Source organism: Melanaphis sacchari, unplaced genomic scaffold (genome assembly GCF_002803265.2).
Source record: "Melanaphis sacchari strain LSU unplaced genomic scaffold, SCAv2.0 Contig20_pilon_pilon, whole genome shotgun sequence".
NCBI lineage: Eukaryota > Metazoa > Arthropoda > Insecta > Hemiptera > Aphididae > Melanaphis > Melanaphis sacchari.
This window is the reverse complement of record NW_020271042.1, coordinates 5003494-5025281: the sequence shown is the minus strand read 5'-3', so window position 1 is coordinate 5025281 and position 21788 is coordinate 5003494. Positions and strand designations below refer to the sequence as shown.

Sequence of the window (21788 nt, the reverse complement as noted above, 5' to 3'; positions counted from 1 at the left end):
CCGTTCGCTCCATAAAAAACATATTAATATTGTTACATAATTATGTCGGTTTCTTTGGTTTCATAATAAATATAATTTGAATAAAAACTCTGTTTCAAACATTTTAAAAACTTTTTGAATATATTAAAATGAAGTACAAATCCGGTGGTACTCAATATTAACATTTTAAACAATATTATAATAATTTCAACAAATATATTGAATATTATTAATTCAATTTTTCATAGTTAAATCACAAAATGTTTATGATGTATTAATATAGGTGGTTATAACACAAAATATAATTATAAATATAAAAATAAAAACAACAAACAAAAAATTTATAAAACACATTTTTTGCCTTTTTATCCAGAAATTTTTATAAAATTTTCGTTCATGTTCAGTATTCAAAAAATTGAAAACGTGTAGTATTGTATAGTGATTTATCTGGCTAGGTTACACGTGTTTCATGATGAGCTTTAGTTGACAAATAATGACAATAATGCATTTAATCATCTGTTTCCATTAAATAAGTAAAGAAGATGCTGTTGAAGAACTATACGTGTCGAGACTTGAGAGTTAAAATCTTGCATCCGTAGTCAATGACGAAACAAAAGAAAGAAAATAATAACACTAATTTTTACTGATAATAACATAGGAGAGCCCGTAACGTGTTGTTTTTCCATCACCCGCGGCTCAACAACAAGTAGTGATCGATGCGGAATCACCCGTATTATTATTGTTATATACCTACACAGTGACGATAATAATATATAATATTATTATATTATATTTAACAACAATGAGACCACTTGCGTGGTAGCAGTGGCGGAGAGGAGTCCGAAGATTTCCTGTGTGTGCGGTCCCAGTATAGAGTGCGTGCGTTTGTGTGTGTGTGTGTGTGTGTGCTTGCGCGGAAAAAACATAATGGCCTGGGCTAATTAGCCAACAGAGAACAGATCAAAGGTGTTAACAATAGCGATTTTCTTCTTAGGTTTTTTTATATTTTTATTATTATTTTTTTCTTCATTCACCTCGCACTTTTATTTCCCCACCAGTCGTTTTCCTCTTTACCTCTCTACATATATATATATATATATATTAGTTATTACTATTATATGCCCACGGACGGAGGATGTGACGGTTATTTCGGAATCACCGATATAGTTTGGAAGCGTGACATTGTGGCAAGGAAACGGCACTGGATGGTCACACGTCAGTTCTCCGGTTCATATGATCTTACCGCAACGAAACGAACAGATGACGGAGAACAGAAAAAATGTATAAATAGTGGAAAAAACTGAAGGAAATTGTCAAAATCGTGATGGAAAATGCGACGTACGAATAATGATGTAATGATATGGGTACATCGCACATGTGTGTAGTATAGTTGACCATAATATTTCCAAGTAGTTATGTTGAAATAATAAAAAAAAAATACTCACTAAAAATGTTTTTTGATAATAATGCTATACACACCCATCCGCCTACTCTAATGGACATACGTACTCGACGTCTCAGCAAGCTGAATGTCTCAGAAAGTCTAAAGATTCTCTAAATCATTATTTACTAAAACAGACAAAGTAAAAAAGGAGACTGTATCGATTTTATTAATATGATCGATGGATGATAGAAACGTGTGGGTGAATAATCTGGACGAATTATTAATCGCGATCAGCCAACCTTATGGAATCTGTTGTCATTTCATTTGACAACATTTCCAGCGATAATAAATAAACTTTTGCCGCATATTTACTACACACGTTATATAAATACGTTTATTATTAATTGCAGCAATTTAATATATTTTATTTTATATTTTTGTGATCTTTTATAAATTTATTTTATTGCTAGATGAAGGATCATGAAGTTGAGTGGTACTATTGGGGGCTTTGTAAACATATTCGTTTAATTGTAAATCTTTAGGATAACTAACAGAAATACACAATTTTAAAACTACTACAAGTATAAGTGATAAAACAAAGTTACGTTTTTAAAAATATTTAACTAAGTATAGTTTTAATAAATAGCTTCGATTTCTTGGTAATATGTTTTAAAATGTTAGATATTTAATTATACTATAGTACCTATCTTTATTTTTCAGTATATTTGCTGCATATCTACACGGATAACTTATTTTTTAAATAGCTTAAATTATAGGTGTGCACACAATAAATAAAGATAATATAGATTGATAATCACTATAATCACTGTGTAGTTACGATACTGACAAATTACAAGAGCAATTTTAAAAATAAATGTGCATATATTCACTATTTATACTGTAATAAATCATATAACAGAATATTTACGTAATATTATAATTTAAACTATATTGATCGATTTATATCGATTACGTTTCGAGTTAATTGAAAAACACACACTAATTGCAGTGCCTATGTAATTTAACCAACAAGCGTGGAAGATCATGTCATTGTGTTATACGTGTTACGTAAAATTACAAAAAATGTTATGCATAATAGATAAATTAAAGGAGAAAATATGTGAATTTAATGAAGCTCAAACCACAAAAAAATATGTTTTGTAAATTAGGTATAGGTATTAAACATATTGCGAACTACACATCTTTTAGACCAAGTATATTATTAGGTGCTACATGTTTTATAATGGTTATCAAAAATAATTATAATTATAATAATTTTAAGTATGATCAGCACAATAGGTTAATTAAAGAACAGATTAGAGGTACAGATCACATGCTAAAAAAAAAAAAAAAATACTCGTTCACTCAAAAACAGTTTCTAAAATAAGGAAATACATTTATGTTTGTAAAATTAAAAACTCAAATTTTTTAATTTTTCCTTCACTGTGTTTATCTCAGTGTACCCTTTATAATATGCTAAATATAAAATAATAAATATTTTAATAGTTATAAAATTATTTTCGATAATATAGAAAACAAAAAACTCGTATATAGTTAATTTGTTCCTGTCTTGAAACTTTATAACATCTTAAAGTTATATGTATACTTTCATAAATAAAATTGTTAAATGGATATTATTAGTTGAAGATTGAAAACTAATTAGTGAAAATTGTAAAAACATTTTTAATGTCTTAAGTTATTTTTATTTTGTTTTTCAAACTGCTTGTTTACTTTTTATAGTTTCAAACTAATATTTTTATATGATAAGCCAATTGTATTGGATTATCTATTTAATAAATATTTGGTACAGTTACACTGTACCGTTGATCGTTAATAAATTATGTATATTTTTACCGTTTTTATCATTATTTACATGTTTTATGTTTTATGAATTGACTATAGCTAATGTATATATTTATAATTTATAATAATATTTTGTAAATCAACAAAATGTGTTAAAAATAGTAAAAAAAAAAAAAAAAATAACTATACATTTATAGGATACGACATTGATTTATTATATCATAAGGAACCTTGCACACAATAGGGTTTTTATTTTGGCGGACAATATAATTTTATGTTGAACTATGATATGACAGTACAATAAATACTTTTACATATTTTTGTGAAATGATCATGTTGTTGATATAAAGATGCGTTTTTATGAAAAAGAATATGTGGATTAACCTCCGTCAATGCACCGTTTTTATAAATAATGCATTGACATCGATCGAACGTGCTAAAATAAGATTGAACATATCGAATCATATACAATCATAATAGGATCCTGAATAATAGTATAATTTTATCATATTTGCATAAACAATGGTAATTTATAACATTCATTTTAATATTTTTTGTTTACCTTATTTGATAATAATTATTATGATACAACAACTGTAAACTAATGTGAATTAAAATACAATTAAGAACGCCTTATTATCGTGTTCTATAAGTTTGTCTGATACAATTACCTACAGTACATAGGTATTTGCACTTTTAACTACATATATGAGCTCTCAACAAACGATATCATCGCACGATTGTATTTATTTTATGCGGTGCATTAACTACCACGATTCGGAGTCGGGTTAAACAGGTTATGCGGTTGCTTACCGCAGGTTTATGGACTTTTCCAAACAATATATTTATTCGGTGACTCAAGTTTATGCATGTAGAGAGAAAAACCAGCTTCAGAGTACCTATATATTATTATAAGTACGCAATAAACCATAAACATATTATATTATTATTATTATTGTTACCATTATACGGTGATTAGTGATAATATCAATATTGAATTAACATTGAAGTATAATAATATAACATGTTGTATAAACGTGTCTGTCAAAATGTACTTTTTGTGGCGAATATGATACGACAAAAATGCGTATAATATGTGTTTTTAATTGGGACAGCAGTATTATTAAAATGGATGGAAGTGCGGAGACAATATTTATTATATTATATTATTATTATGAAACAAACCAGGATTTTACCTTTCATCCAAGCTCAACATCTACAGACTTATATTTAAATCTGATCCAATTATCAATATTGTCATTAGAACACACATAATGTGATGTTATTGAAAATTAATGTAAATAATTCGCCAATGTTACGAACAGCAATGAAAGGTTTAGATGCTCTTGTTTTTAATACGTTATACCTTGCCTTTAAGTTTACTAGTTTACTATAGTGTTATTAAAATTAAAATAAATTTTGAACAATCCAATACGTATACAAAATAAATGAACACGGAAATTAATTTTAAATTACTTTAGTCACTGTAAAAGTAAAATTATAATAACTAAATGTAAAAATAAATGACAAAATATGAAAATCTCAATGTTGTGTTATGTAGTTATTTTAATTGGCAAATCAGTGTGCTTGGTATTTACATAGTAAATTTACACGAAGTATTTTATCGTATATAAATAATAATTTCGTTAAACCGTAACATTTTTTGAAAACTAAGAAATATATTTTGTTTATAAAAATATTTTTTTTAGATATACACTATAATTCGATCAACTCCGTGAAATATTTTATGACTTTCGAGTCATGTGTTATTTGTTTCTCGATAAACTCAATAATTTTTCTGTGTCCTCAAATTTGGAATTATCCATAATCAATTGAACATTATCGACATTAAGGTATAGCCTCAAGTTCGATTACTTAACTAATTGATGACGAATACCTGTATAATAGCATGCAATAACAATTATTTAGAGCCAAGACATATTATTGTAACACCGCTGTAAACAAAATACGTTACACCATCGCTGTTGACTATGCTATTTGTATTATATCGCTATAACACACAGCCAAGGGCCTCTTTACATACTTGTTCGTTTCCGAATCGTAGCCTAGTTATCTTGAATAACATAAGACATATTATTTTTCATGTACTCGAGAGATACATAATACGAGTACTTTTTTCCCCTTCATATAATATACGTATCAATAACAGAATTAATAAGTGCTTATATTGTAGGTAGTGGCTTTGTATCTATCGGTCATGCTCTTATGCATGCTTCATCACACACGCGGACGGAAAATCAAAAACCATGAACGATCTTCGTTTCTCAAATGTTAATCGTGTACGCAACGTATATATCAGTCATACGTTATTCATATATACCAGGAATACGCTTGAAATCGATTGTTTTCATTTACATAAACAATATTTAAAACCAAACGCATAGTTATACAAAGCTGAAGAAACCATAATGACATCGTTCCAATAAATTATAATAAGAGCAATTACATATTTTTTCTTACTAAATCATTCCTAGTTACATAATATTTGAGTTAACAGTCCACATTTGAAAAACAACGCACGTCAATAGCTTAATCACACAGTGTTATTCTTCCTTTACCGGTCAAACATAAATTTACTTCGCTATAATATATATTCTTATAAGACACATTTGACGTTCTTCCATAAAAGATTGTAAAACAAAAATATTCGATAACCATCGTCATTTGATTACGCATAGTGTATTTATTACCACAACTAAGTAAACAGATCGAATATCTATTGCAGAGTGGTTGTGGATCGGACGGACAGTATTGGTGGTCACATTGTGGAGGCTGTATTAATGGATTTCATTTATATTGGCGGAGGGGGGAGAGAAGAATTGAAATATATTAGAGCCACGAAGAATTCATCGAGTGTTTTAAAAGCTAATTAAAGCGTATATTTATATATATATGTATATACATATATTACGCGAATGAGGGTGGTGGATGCAAGTCGAGACAAAGAAATAAAAGATCCGTGTGCCTGGTGTACGCATTATTAAGAACTTTGGTGCCCCGTGTACATATTATACTTCCAGGAAGCAAGGGAGCGAGTGAGGAGCTGGGGTTTTAGGGGGGTCGTTGGGCCCAAAGAGAAGAAAAAGAGAAAGAATACGATAGAGTGAGACGGGGCAGTCCAGGAAGAGAGAAGAATGAGGAGGATAGAGAGAGAGAAAGAGAAAGAATGAAAAAGAGAGGGTTTTAAGATTTTATATTCGTGCCGGGCGGTCTGTGACGGGTCCCATCATTTACCCTCGCAGTTTTCCCGTTTCTAATTTCCACCACTGCCCCTCCTCTGTCGCCTCAGTCGACACTCCACCGCTGACGCTCGCTGCCCATCCGCCACCGTTGCCTTCTTATTTCTGTTAAAATGTTTTCTCTTCATTCTCAAGTGAAATTAAAATTCTCTCCGTCTTTCGCCGTTCACCCCTGCGTGCCGAAGTTTTTCCAAACCCTTTTTAAAATAAGGATTTCCATATCCCCTCGTCGCGCGATCTTTCTGCCATCGAATCCCTCGTCCACCCCGCGCCCGTTGGCCCACAGTTTTCTTAACGAACTCATTTCTCTTGGCAATCATGCACGCTTCTTATATATACATGCGCCCCGGAGATTTAACCGAGTATGTAAATACGACGTTTAATTTATATTTTTTAATTATTTTCTCTCTTATTTTTCTTATATCCCTTCGAGCGGGTGGCGGGGTGCACCCCACTACCCCACCAGTATCCGTACACGTCACCGCCGCCACAACCACCATCCACCCGCCCGGGACGTGCGATTCAGCCGCACATACACTCCACTCCGAGGGCAAATCGTGCGTTTAATCCCCTATAAGCAATTATGCACAGGCATCCTGCAATGGTATAATATTCAATATGTGGCAATATATGACAGAGAATTAGAACAAGAGAGAGAACAAAATAGAACCGATCCGTCACCAAAATTACTAACACAATAAAGCGTCTTGTGAGCAATCTAAATTATCATCACATGTCTACACACCGCCATGGTCGTCTCTCCCGCTGTCCAGAGTAGTCGTGTGGCAAGTCATGCAAGTAAAGTAAACCAGGGAAGACGTTGTTGTAGTGGTAGAGTTGGCGGTGGTATAGAACTTATTGTCGGATTATTAAAATGGATTGGTGAAATGGGTTGTCCGCCGTTCTACAAACACGCGATATTATGTTATATCTCATGCCGACTGATCGCGTCTCACGCGATATTATTACGAGTCTACAATATTATATTGATTTTCGTTAAAACGATTATTTCAAAATACAGTATAATAATAATAATTACCATACGTAATCGGTATACGTCATCAACATAATATTATATGCAATTTTACGGTTATAACACGTTTCTTGTGTATTGTGATATCGACTAAATCTTTATGTTGAGTTTATGATGTCCTCACATGATATCATATTATACGTCGTGCGTAGAATTATAATATAAATTGAATTTATCATTGGTACTTATGCGATTAATTTTAATTATAAATTCTGAAACGTGTAGAAATTAATATTTAAGACAGATATATAAAGATTATACCTACTGAAAAACTAATATTTATATACATTTTACTTAATCGTAATAATATTGTTTGATTTATATTATATTTGATCATTCAAATTAAATATTATTATAGCATATTACGAATATGTAAATAACATATAATAATAAACTATAAGATATTTCTTTTTATGTAAATCTGATTTGTTTTTAAAAAATACTAACATTTTAAGATACTAATTTTGAAATAATACATATTTAATACATTTTTGATGACCATATATATTATTAATATTTTTGCTTTTCATAACTATATTCTGTAATTGTGTTAAATATCAAATTTGTTTGCATTTATAAATAAAACATAAGCATAGATTTAACACTAAACTATTAAATAGTAATAAGTTTAACTACAAGTTATAATTTAATACATTTTGATAAATAGTAAATCATGTTAAGATTTGAATTAATTTATGTTTTATAGGTTTATAACCATATAGTACAAATTATGTGAAAAGTATTGAATAAATTGCCTAATTAAAACCAAATATATACGAACTTATGAAATACTTATACTCAACAACTTAAACTAAAATCGCATTTTAATTACCAGCATTATCAAAGAAGTTTATTAATATCAAAATTATTTCTTACAACTATTATAAATTCATAAGTATATTCATATATAATATATCTTTATATTATTTATATATAGTTTCACCTTTATTATGAATATATTTAATATTTGTGAAAAAAACCGACCTGAATGACTACAAATTACCTAAGGGTGTTCACATCATTAACAAATTTTTAGTTACTCTATAAAAAATATTGAATTCACGAAATAAGTTTGAGAATTATGTCAAAGTGACTAACGTAATATTGTGTTGAAAAAGAGCTTATAAACATCATTCTGAAATTAAAAAAATTATAGTTTCATATACATTTTTATCTAAAAAGTGTGTCTATACTTCTTTGTTTTATAATATTTATATTAATTAACATGATAAATAATATTAAATTTATATAAAATTAGAAAAAATGTATTATATATAATTACCACTTTTTAAGTTAATTGATTTTTTGAATCTTAACAAACAATATTAATTTTATATTCCACATTTTTAATGTATAAACATATTATTATTAATTAATTTTCTTGTTCACATTTTTTATTTGACATTCAATTTTTATGGTATACTTGTATTTAAATTTTCAAACAAATATTTGAATACATTATTTTTTATTATTATTCAAAATATTAAATAATAGTTAAGAGCAGAACGTTACAAATGTTATTGTATTATCTGCATTTTACAAACGTAGAATATACAAAATTTAAGTTTAGCAGAATCAATTTTATGTTGTAAGTTTAAATATTCGAATTAATTAACCCATTTTCAAACTTGAAATAAAGAACAATATCTGTGTTCCCTTGTTAGTCTCTCGTAATATTTAAATATTTAAGCAAGTTATGAATATGTAAAATATTAAAAATAAAAATGCTTATAACACTCCTTAAAATATGTATATACTGTGAGGAACTAACGAAAGAACACAGAAAAATGCTGTTATATTTAAATTTTATCATAGGTCAATTCACTATAATATTACTTATAATAACATAAAATTGTTTATACTAAACGCAAATTTTTAATGTTGTATATTTGTAAGACAGAAAGAATACATGCGAGTGTGATATTCTTTTAATAATTATTGATAATTAAAAATAATTAATTAAATTCTTAAACATTTAGAATTAAACGTCCGGCTATATTATACCTATATAGTAGTCGTAACTTTTATGTATACATTTCATGCATATTATAGGTGTAGTATGACTACTAAGTTTTGCGAGTATAAGATTGAAACTAATTTTGATATAGATTATGTTATCTAAATATTAAGTATACTCTTATTATAGTATTATACTACAGTAAAAAAGCTAACAAAATATGATTTTTTTAAAACATTTGGAATCCAATATTATATTTATAGTATAATATTTTTTTATTTACATTCAGTTTTGAATGTTATAATGTATTATTTTTTTTGAATTTAGTATCACAAAACTTCTTCAATCTACATCGAGATGACTGAAATAGAAATAGAGATAATGTTTAAGCTGTTAATACAATTTTTTTTTTTTTAATATAGTTCATACCATTGTGTAAGGTTTAAATTAAATTACCAGAATATAAAATAATACATATTACGCATATTCAAACAAATATGTTTATGTTAACACTTAAAATAAATTAGTAGTTTGATATCCATTGGTACGGTAATCGTGCAATACGAATATATAATGTATAAAGACAAGTATCGGATTTTGGTCCGTGAACTGTATGTAGATACGAAAAAATAACATTATACACGAAAAATATTATTGTTATTTAAAGTGTTAAAGCGTATATTGGAAAAACATATTATAATTTTAGTTTTTGAGAAATATTTTCGTATATCAAAGAAGTGGTTGTGTCTTGTATGTGCGTGCGTGCGTGCGCGCGAGTGTGTGTGTATGTGTGTGTGTGTGTATCTGTTTGTGTTAACGTATAAGTACAGCGAGTTTTCCGGACAGTTTTCTTTACGATGAGAGATCAATGATGCATCCGGTGTCGGATCCATTGATGTACCGATACGGCTGGCCTGCCACACACAAACCGAGTGTGAAATCGCTCCATGCATGCACGCCGCGACTATGGATTCCGACTTCATTCATTCTTTGGCCTGCTGTCCCCTTCCATCCCCCCTCAGGACCCCCTACGTCCCGTCATTCCCCTTGTGCCATACACTCCTCCACAGCTTCTCGTCCTCCTTCGTCCTACCACACGACGCAGCGGAATTCATTCATGTATACGGACCATGACAAAAATGATACCGAAACACACAGGTCCGTATATATAACAACTCACGTACACATTGTACGGCGTGACACACACACATACAAGCCTTGTCCATTGATATTATCCGGGAAACCACTTAGCCAGCCGTGGGCTTGTTACGGACAAAAGACCGGCGGCGTAGTCGGCGGTTTTGAAGAAACGTCGAAAAATCGTTTCCGCTATATGTTTAGGTTGCCACGTACCTGATATATGATAACGCTGTTGCAGCAACAGTGAATAGGGTAATAGTCTCATCACCTACGACACTGAAGACCAGATAAAAAATGTTGCCTTACGATTTTTAGTTTGCTGAAGTTAACATCGTTTTTAAATTTAGTTTTATGGACTTACTAAAGTAAAAGTTGCAAATTAACCCGAAACAATGGATGTTTTATGAAGAATTATTTAAGTTTATCTAATCTATGTTTTACGTGTTTTGTTTATAATACACATACTGATTTACAAAACATAATTCGGATAAATTGTCTTAAGGATTATAATCATATTTTTTTTGAATAACAAAAAATAATCAAACGTTCTTTGGATATAATTCTTATAATCGTATTTGTTTTACACATAACTATTTTTCAACAATTAATAATAGTTTTTATTTCATACAAATTATAAATTAATTTTAATATACCGATTTATTAAGAACGATTTCTAAACAAAAATGTTTAGTATTACAAATTACAATTAATAAAGCATAATATTATTACATCGATGTTATCGAGTAAAGTAAAATTAATTTTTCTAATGATTATAGGTAAGCCTTTATTATTTTATTTTCGTTGATCTATAATTTATAAACCATTGTGAAATTAAATTTTATACAGGTTAAGTAATCATTTTAATACTCAAGTTTTTCAATACTACTTTTCTTTATTTTAATATAGATTAGTAGAAAATAAATATTTTTCAGCTACTTAAACAATATTTTGTAAAGCTCCTTAATGAAACCCTTGAAAACAATATTTTATTGTTTTAAAAATATATCTTTGACCTGTTTATTATTTTTTTTATTCTTGTTTTACATTATTCCATAATAGGGTAATGATTGTTATAAAAGTATTATCAATTTAAAAACCTCAGAACAGTCACATCTCCGTCTAAATTATAAAAAAACTTTAAATTCCATTAAGAAAATAAATATTGATTTCAAACAGCATTAATTATGAATTCTTATAGTTTTATTATAACAGCGTACCAATTTTAGAGTTCGAATATCGCTTAGGTTATATTATATTTATATATAATTTTATAATAATTAATTTTAAAATAATATATAATCGTTTCAATATTTTATCTAAACATAAAAATTACTAAGTAATAAAATAGATAATATGAGAAATATTTAAGATAAAAAATTAAATATTTCGTACTCCTGTGTTTTTTTTTTTCTTAAAAATATATTTTTAACTCTGAGCAAAATGACAGAGCTATTGGTTTCATAATGAAAGAGCTCAGAATGTTTCATCCAAAACTTTAATAGATTATAATTGAATGTAGTTTTATTTTAAATCTATAATTTTTAGTAATTTTTAATATAATAATAGTTAAAAAAAAAAGAATAAAAGAATTCCAATCAAAAGTTTCAAAAAAAAAAAAAAATAAAATAAATATTAGCAATTAAACATTTTTACAGTTTTAAATATTTTAATGAAAATTAATCTCTGAACTGTATCCCATTTTTAAATGCATACACTATATATACTAATCATTTTTTTTTTAAATAATACATGAAATACATTGTATGTTTAATACTGTCAATGAGTGAACACTGATGAATTTTATAATTGCATAGTCCCTATACATTTGATTATCATAATAGTTGAAAAGTATAAACTTCAAAACCCGTGACGAATTTTCTATGAAATATAAATATTATTTAAAATTGAAAAATTGTTTAATGTCAACATAATGACATGATGTAAATCGAGTGTTATTTCGTGATATTTCTTAACGTGATACTCAAATATAAAAGCTACCCCTCCAATTAAATAACCATCAAGACACATACGCATTTCCGGCACAAATAAATGAGCTACGTATATTAGGTACGTACCTATGTATATTACACGGTGAAACAATGAAGCATTATTTTTTTTTTCTGGAAACATATGTTTTTTTAAATCAACTATAATGAGATTTCTACTACATTTTCAAAAATATTATAATTATTCTTTGTACACAGTAAACAAAAATTTTCAGAATATTTATTTGAATTTAAATAATATGAGTTAAATAACTTATTTTTATTTATATATATACCTACTATTGTTTTAATAAATTTATTTTTCATAAATATACTGGTAAAAACATTTTATACATTTAAAAATTGTCTAAAAAATTTTCATAGCTTTACACTTTTTACATTTTAGTAAAACAAAATAATGAACATTTTTGTATTTTATTTTCAATTTCTGAGGTGTAAAAATTAAAATTATTATTAATTTTCAACTATAAAATAATGTGCATACTTTTCACCATTTTTGATAAAATTTTTTAAAAATTTTAATTTCATTTGCTTTTAAAAAAATTGTTACTTATTATTTTTACATTGCTTTAAAAAAAAAACTGTATTACTTTTTTAAGTTTTACGAGTATTCAAAGTAAAAAGTTAATGATCCATAATTTTAATAAACGTATGCAATTTTAAATATTTATAATTTTTTTTTTCTTAAGAATGTTAGTTAAAACATCTGTTGGAAATTTCAATTCTATAATATAGTTATTTATTTTTAAATTACAATTTTTTTTTAAATACACATCATTGTTTAATCAGCAGATTAATTAGTCTGCTTTGAATTTAAAATAACATAACTTCTTCATCATAGTTATTGTTTGAAAATTAATGCCATTATAACGCTTTGTATAAAAACCTTAATATGTTTTTTTATTTTTATAATATAATTATAATTATTATCATTATTTTATAATAAACTTTTTCAAATAATTTTCTACGCCCGGTGAATAAACAAAATTATATGTTTCACCGATTAAAATAAAACACACATATTATATTAAGTATAGCTGCACTTGCAGTATATTATGTTATCACTTATCAGCCGTAAATTGTGACAAGTTGATCAATTACATTTTGACGAGCAGATTTGGAAAATAAACACACTTCCTGTGGTTAAATTGTTTTGGATAACTGATCTCTGGGTAACAATAAAATCACTGAAAGAAATTAATAAAATACAAGAGCCATACTAAAAATAAAGAGTTAAGTACCTTATGGCATTGAAAGCACTACACACTTTAGATATAAAAATAAAAAGATATATATTATGTATAAACTTTTGGATTTGGTTGAAGTATATATACGAGTTAGTATAACAAATACATTTTCTAGAAATTGTATCAAATTGTATTGCTTTTAGGGATGTCAATAATTGTTAGCGTTATTGTACTGCAATAAGGCTTAATAATATTGAGGGAATAAAAATAAATGCAATATCTAACAGTGCAAAGGTATGTCATATGGGTGTAAACAAAAAATACAATCATAACTGTGTTAGTCAAATGACAATGTGTGTGGAGTATGTGAGTGCCGTGTGCCATCAATCACAATCTAGAACTATCAATCTGACTGAATTGTGTACTTGGTTATAATTTACAATATTATCATCAATTGGCTGGTTTTCGGTATAGGGCGTGTGCATATTGTCAACCACAAACGTATCTCACGTAAACATCACTGATCGTCAAAAGCCGTAAAAAGTGCCTTATACGACGTGCGAACATGCAACGAAGACGAATCATATATTGTGTATCACGCAAAACGGATTTAATATTATATGAATTATTTATAATACCTATGCATTATAATTTATTAATACTAGCTGCGATAATTATTTGTTTAGCACATAGTTACTAAGCTTAAAATAATATTTTAGTATTTTAGTTTAGGTAGATACTTATTACAATTACAAATATCATTGTTTTAAATTCGTTGTGATTTATACGTTAGAATACTATATAGGTAATAAAATATTTTGTACGACTAAGATGACTTCGTTGACAAATATTGAGTAATTTTAAAATAATATATTTATTACAGTTAAATATCTTTAGGTTAATTTGGATAATAATGAAAATAATTCAACATTAGTCGAAAATAATCCAATTACTTTATCCGAATAAAATTTGAAAGCTACAATTATAACTTGTGTTTTTATTTTTGTTTTAATTTTTAGTAAAAACAAATATTATATCAAAGTATAAGCTTAAAATTTATAAAATAGGTACTTTATTACTTTACTGGTTTGTAATTATGATAATATCGTCAATACCTATGTGTATACATATGAACATAACTCATAAGATACAGGTAGATAAAAAGTGGATAAAAAGCGCAGACAAAGTTTTATTTTTTTATGTTGAAAAAAATTATTTTGGGATTTTGGATACCTATTTATGTGATATAATTTAGACTTTATAAAATAAGTTAATTCAGGTGCAGGATATGCGATACCAATACTGCTACAAGAAGCGTTATAAAATAATATTAACTACCTACTTGGACATTTTCTATTTCGCAAAAAAAAAAATATTAATTTTGGATACAGCCCATCTGCACTAAAATAAAAAGAAATTATTTCTCCAATCGCCCATTTGTGTAAAATTTACTTACGTTATACTACGATTTTGCATAGTTATAATAATTAATTAAATATATTTTTATTTTTAATATTTTAATAGTTATAATACAGATACAATTAACACCACAAACAACTACGAATCATCTTACTTCAATGAACAATTTTATAAATTACATCTTAATATTTTACATTTTAATAAATTTTTATCAAATTAAGTCAAATAGTTGTTTTAATTAAAATTATTAGTAGCTAATATTTACAATATTTCCAACCTACCAAAAAATTCACAGTTAAAATAATATCCAAAAAAAAAAAAATTTTAAAAATAATAGATAATTATAAAACAAAAATTAAAGTATTATAAATACGTAAAAATAGTTTAGGTTGTTTGAAAATTTTTTAAGTATTATTGATAATTATTAAAAAAAAAAAATTGTTTGAAAAAAAATATATTTAATGAATTATTATTATTTTAAATCACTGTAAATGCAGGTAAATTTGGTGCAAATGGGCTTTACTTAAAATGAATTATTTTTTTTTTTGACGCAAACGGATAATTCCCATTTACACGTACATGTTTTTGTGTAATAATTTGAAACGAAAATTGATTTTTATTTGAAAACGTTTTTCATTTTCAAATTTCATTAATTTAAGTCTTAATTAATTGAAATAGAAAAAAATTAATACAAAACGCTAGGGTAATTAACAAAATATATTAATAATTGTATGTACATAAGTGCATATTCTGATGAAATCACACAAACTTTTTTGCATAACTGCAATAATCATCTTAAAATTTTAATTTAAAAGAAATTAGATCACACGATTTGAAAAAATATAATAATAATAGCTATAAATATAATTAAACGAAATATTTTTTTATGGTTACATATCTAACTATTCTCAATAAATAAATTATACATATTTCTTTAAATTTTTTTAAGTTATAATTTATTCAAAATCACAATGGATACATTATTTAGTATATTATAAAATAATATTATTTCTTTAACGAAGCAGAATGTCACCAATATACATATTATTTTATTTTAAATAATCTAAACCATTTCTTTGCCTAATTTAAAATTAAATTGTGTATCTATTTTATACCTAAAAAAAAAAATAATGAATATTGTAAAATACTGTTGAAGCTAAAATAAAACATCTCATATATTTAGATATGAAAATAATAATAAAAAAAAAAAATAAAATAAAATTTTTAAAAAACGTTAAACTAAAAATACATAATTTAATTCACTTTTTAAAATTAACCACACTTTTGAATTATTTTAATAATTAATATTGTAAACTAAAATCGGCGGAACCTTTTATCAAAAAAATAAATGAATAAATAAATAAATTTATATATTAGTTATAAGTATGCTAGTACTAGGTAATTAAATATAAATACTACTTGACCTGTATGATACCTGATAGTTTTCATTAGTTTATATTAAAGTTTATATTTGAATTTGATACATAATATGTTACAATATTGATATGAAAAAAAATGTGAACCAGTAATTTATTTATTATTGAAATTTTGTTGTAGGATATAATTGACAAATAGGTACATATATACGAATTCATCGCATATACTTTATAGATATCTTATAACGGTTTATTGTGAAATATACCTTCATACTTGCATTTATATTAACTTATTGTTTCAATTACAAAAAATTGAACAGATAATATAATCATGTATAAATATATCTATGTAGGTACTAATGGATCACATACAAATACACTGTGACTTAGCGAGTTGCCGTTTAAAAACAATGATTGTACGATATCTTTTAAATCGACCATGGTAATTATTATAATATTATTATTAATTATTATATTACACACTGACCTTTGTAATAATTTCGGCTATTCCTTGGTACTCCACTGTATCACTGTATATTGGTGCAGTTTATTCGTTTATCCGTCACCGGACCGTCCGATATACATAATAAAATATTTTTGGAAATTGCGGAAAAGGCGTACGAAGAAAAAATAGTATTATGCGTTTTGTCCGACCAAAACGACGGAGACAGCAACGAATATAATTTGCTGTTTAGCAGCGTGCAAGTCGGAAGGAAATAATAAAAATGAAAAATATTAAGAAAAAAAAATTACAAGATTAACATTGTGTTACTATGATAATGAAGTTAATAATAAACGTGTATATTTTTTTCGTCAACGTGTGACAAGTGTCACGTTTTACCATGTCTCATTAGCACGTGCAACCTGATACACCCGGTGGCGAACGCGAAACTGTTGCATACATTGAAGATTGGATCCCACCCGATCGTCGGGCTCGTTCTTCTTTAACGGCGTTCTCCTCCTTCCATTCAATAACAAGCGGCGGCGGCAACAACAGTGACTGTGTGTGAGTATCAATATACGAGTAATATTATTATAATAATAGTAGTAGTAGTAGTAGTAGTAGTAGTAGTAGTAGTAGTAGTAGTACCTTGTACACCTACCTGTGTAGTGAGTATATTACTGTCGCATTACCTATATGATTTTTCCTGCCACTAAGTTATTTTTTTATTATTATTTATTTCCACTTCTCCCGGTATCCGTATAAATCTTTTATCGTCTATCTATCTCGTTTTGTCCTCCGTGTATGTACCGCATTGTTTAACCCCGTTGTCGTTGTCGTCGTCGTACTCCATCGCCCACGCGGCCCCGACACATGTAACCTCCGCTGTTGGTTTGCCGTCTTAATGATTGAAAATGTTGAGGTTATAATCATATGTTAATGTGTGTGTGTGTGTGTGTGTGTCTAAGTGCTTTTGTGTTATAGAGAAAAGGGAATATAAACAAATAAAAAAAAAAAAAAAAATTATTATGTTTTTGTCACGATAATAACTTTGGTAATTGCAATTTTAACAACATTTTTAACTATTTTGCAAATTAATGTATTTTAGAGAGTTAATACTTGTATGTAAGATATAATGAATACTATTATTACGCTAGGTATATTATATTTTTTACCATTGATTACAAATAATAATATATAATCAATTACAGTACATATTTCAATATAAATAGAAAAATTTAAATATAATGTGTAAACATGATGTTAAACAATTAATTGTTTATTGCAAATAATACTGATTATAATTATCACTTAAAATATCAATTATACGATATGAATGAATCAATTAAACTTCATGTATTAAATCTGATCAAAAAACAATTACATATATTATTGTAATTTATTTATTTTAATTATAATGGTTCACTTTATTTGTGAAATAATTCTAGTATTTCAAAATATTCTGTAAAAGTATGTCAAAATAAAAGTTCATGGTAAAAATGTACACTAAATAGTTATTTATTGTCATATACCACTACATAATAGGTATAATAAGTATTTTAAGATTTTTTTGATGTAAGAAACTTCAACGCTGGTATTAAAAATAGAGGCATTGAATAAATATTTAACATAATCCTCTCAAAATAAAACACACATATTTTTCTTATTATCCATGGACTGATAAAATTGCTAATATCATGTTGTAATTAAGTCTTAATTGCGAATAATATATCTATAAATAAGGTATGCAATACATATATGTAATGATACTATCTGGGTATATTTTTAATATCTTACAAAACACAAAATTCAAAACTATCACGTTTTAAGGTGAATAATTTTTGCTTTAATTTAATGTTAATCATTCCGTAATACATTAAAAGCAAATGGGTTTTATTAGTGTATATTTTACTATAATTCTTGGTTACTATAATTTGCAATACACTCACAAGTGTCCAAACTTGAATACTCTGCAGTTGAGTGTCTATGTTTATGGTTTAGTGCGGGGGGATAGAGGAGGAAGTTTTGATTATTATCAATATCTGTCTTGCACGTCAGACCATTTAGAGCGACCGAATAGCAGATAGGTCACTGTGGAAGAGAAGGGCGAGGGAGACAATGGACGACCGCCGTCGTCGGGGGAGATCACGCGAGAAGATCGTCCGATCAATCAAACCCACGCGACTCGAACACACACTCACTCGCGGGGTCTCACGACTGGATTCTATGTTTCTGTGTGTGGAAAATGAATACTTGTTGTATAAAGCATGTTGCCATGTATATAGCGACAACTTTCACTGGGAATAGGATGAATATTTTTCTGGAGACAGACCGGAAATGATTGTGGACGAACGGACAGACGAAGGAGATGCGATTATGTTGAGGGCAGTGAACGTGGACCTCACGAAAACCTATATCTGCAGACGGCCTTGTGGCTTGTACCTAACAAATTTATAGTGTTTCAATTGAAAATATGTATTGTTATAGTAGGTATTAATAGTTAATATCTACTATATCATATAATCTAATGGTGTTAATTATTTATTTTAAAGTTGCTTTATGAATAACATACAAATAACTTTATTTTTATTTTTCAAGCCTCATATTAAAAGAAAAAAATATTTACATAATATTAAACATAAAATACTTATAAAAATATAATGCTAACGTATATTCAATATTTTTAAACACCATTAAAAAAAAAAACCTATAAGGAACAATTGTACAAAACTTCAAGCTATTTAAACAAGAATTATTTTATTTTTTTTTATCTAAAGGTATAAAAAAAGAAAAGCAAATTATAATATTTATAAATTTTTATAAATAGTGTAAATATTTTTAGTATTTAATTTTGTAAAGTAAATAACAATTTAAGTAATAGAATTATATTTCAAATGTATACATTAAACATTTTTTTGAATGATGACTAATTAAAAAAAATAAAAAATAGATCTTGTTTAAAATTAGTTTAGCGTATACATTCTCATTCTCTCCTCCTAATTATGTCTTTATTTACTAAGAAATTAATAATTTTGATTATAAATATATATATATGTATATATCAGCACCTATTCATATTTATTTATCACAATTAAAGTTTAAAGACGTTTTTCCCAAAATCTATTATCTGCTAAAGTGCTAAAAGTTACTATTAAATATTTTTAACAGTAAAAAGTTCAATTAAATTTACTATGCCATCGTATACACTGATCCATTATTTAGTGTAAGATTAATAATATATAAATAACTAAGTAAGCTATGTCACTTTATTGTAACGGTTATAACTAATTAACATTTTTAGATTTAAATCGAAAATTATTTAAATAAGTTCTGAATTAGTTAAAAAATTCTAACCAAGAAATGTCAATTCATATTATACTTAAAATATTATTATAATATTATGTATAAACATTAAAAACACTTTAACTATTAATTAAATAAACTAGTTTAGAACAATAAATAATGCAATATTAAATATTAATTGATGTAATTTAAATTTGATTTTTTATGTTTTTTTAAATTTAGATGCTTATTATTTAAATGTGATGCATTTATTATTAAAGTCAATATGGGTCTTAAATGAATACTCAAAAATATATATTTATCATTTAAAATTATTTATTTAAATTCCAACATGTTATCGTGCTAATTATCAAAGGATAACACTCAATATATATTATATTAATTGCTAATAAAAATATAAAATTATGGAAATCGTATAGCTTATCATTAACTTTATTAGTTTTTTTTTTTTTTTTTTATAGATCATTCCACCAATTAGTTTAAGATGCCAATTATTTATTAATCATTGAGAATTTTGTTAAAAAATTCTTCTTAAGTTATCATGGCATATAAATAGATGAAAATCGCCTTAAACAATAAACTTTTTTACTCAGTATATCTATAAAAAAATTAGTAACCTATCCAAATTTTAAAATTCGTTCAAACAAATCTTGTGATAACACTATTAACAGCGAGTATTTGCATAGCTATAAGATCATTCATGCATATGGGAAATAAACTTACAAAAAACCATTCAAAAATTAAAACAAAGTAATGCATTGAACAGCAGTATTAGTCAATATAATTCAACATTTTAGATTTCTATCGTTATACATTGTTTAACGATAATAATGAATGTAAATATTATCGCTTATTCAAATATGACTCCCGGCTTAAATGATTTATTCTCCATGAATAAATTAGTTGTATAATATGCTTTTAATAACAATTAAATATTACGAACCTACAATTGATTAACAATCGAATCATTATAAAATTATAACAATATAATATAATTAAGTAATTTTATAATATGATATCATTATTGTTATTATTATAATTTGTTCATAGAAGTGGCAGTTAGTAAGTACATGTACTATAAATGTTTATGTAAATCGGAGTTGTGCAACAGATTGAAAAAATTAAAATACTAGTAGTAAAAAAACCCGTATCCTGTGGCTTATTTTGTTACAGTTTCGTAGTCTTAATTCAAAAACAAGTCAAAAAGTTTATTTTCAAACAACGATGAAGAACGTGGTATTTTTATAACGTTTATTGTATTTCCCGTTTTGGAGTTGAATCAATAGTTTTTAATGAGACTTGGAATCTTTCAGTTTTTAAATTATATTTTTAATTAAAAATAACTAATGTCAAAAAAGTGACAGAAACATTATAAATAGTTATCATGAACTTATAACAAATAAACTATATTTTATTGTGTTTTAAATTAAAATTGAGCTAAAAAAAATTAAAAATTTATCTTGCTGATATCACAAAAATAAAATTAATACTAAAGATTA

At 26.5% G+C, this 21788-nt stretch overlaps 1 protein-coding gene across 1 annotated transcript in view; it reads right to left on the bottom strand.

Moving 5' to 3' along the window:
• The window catches only part of LOC112593654 (protein jim lovell), a 60061-nt gene extending 42846 nt beyond the window's left edge, over positions 1 to 17215 (bottom strand). Inside the window, exon 1 of the mRNA XM_025338158.1 lies at positions 17032 to 17215. The gene's annotated coding sequence lies outside the window, so the exon portion shown is untranslated. The remainder of the gene's footprint in view (positions 1 to 17031) is intronic.
• Between the last annotated feature and the right edge of the window lie 4573 nt (positions 17216 to 21788).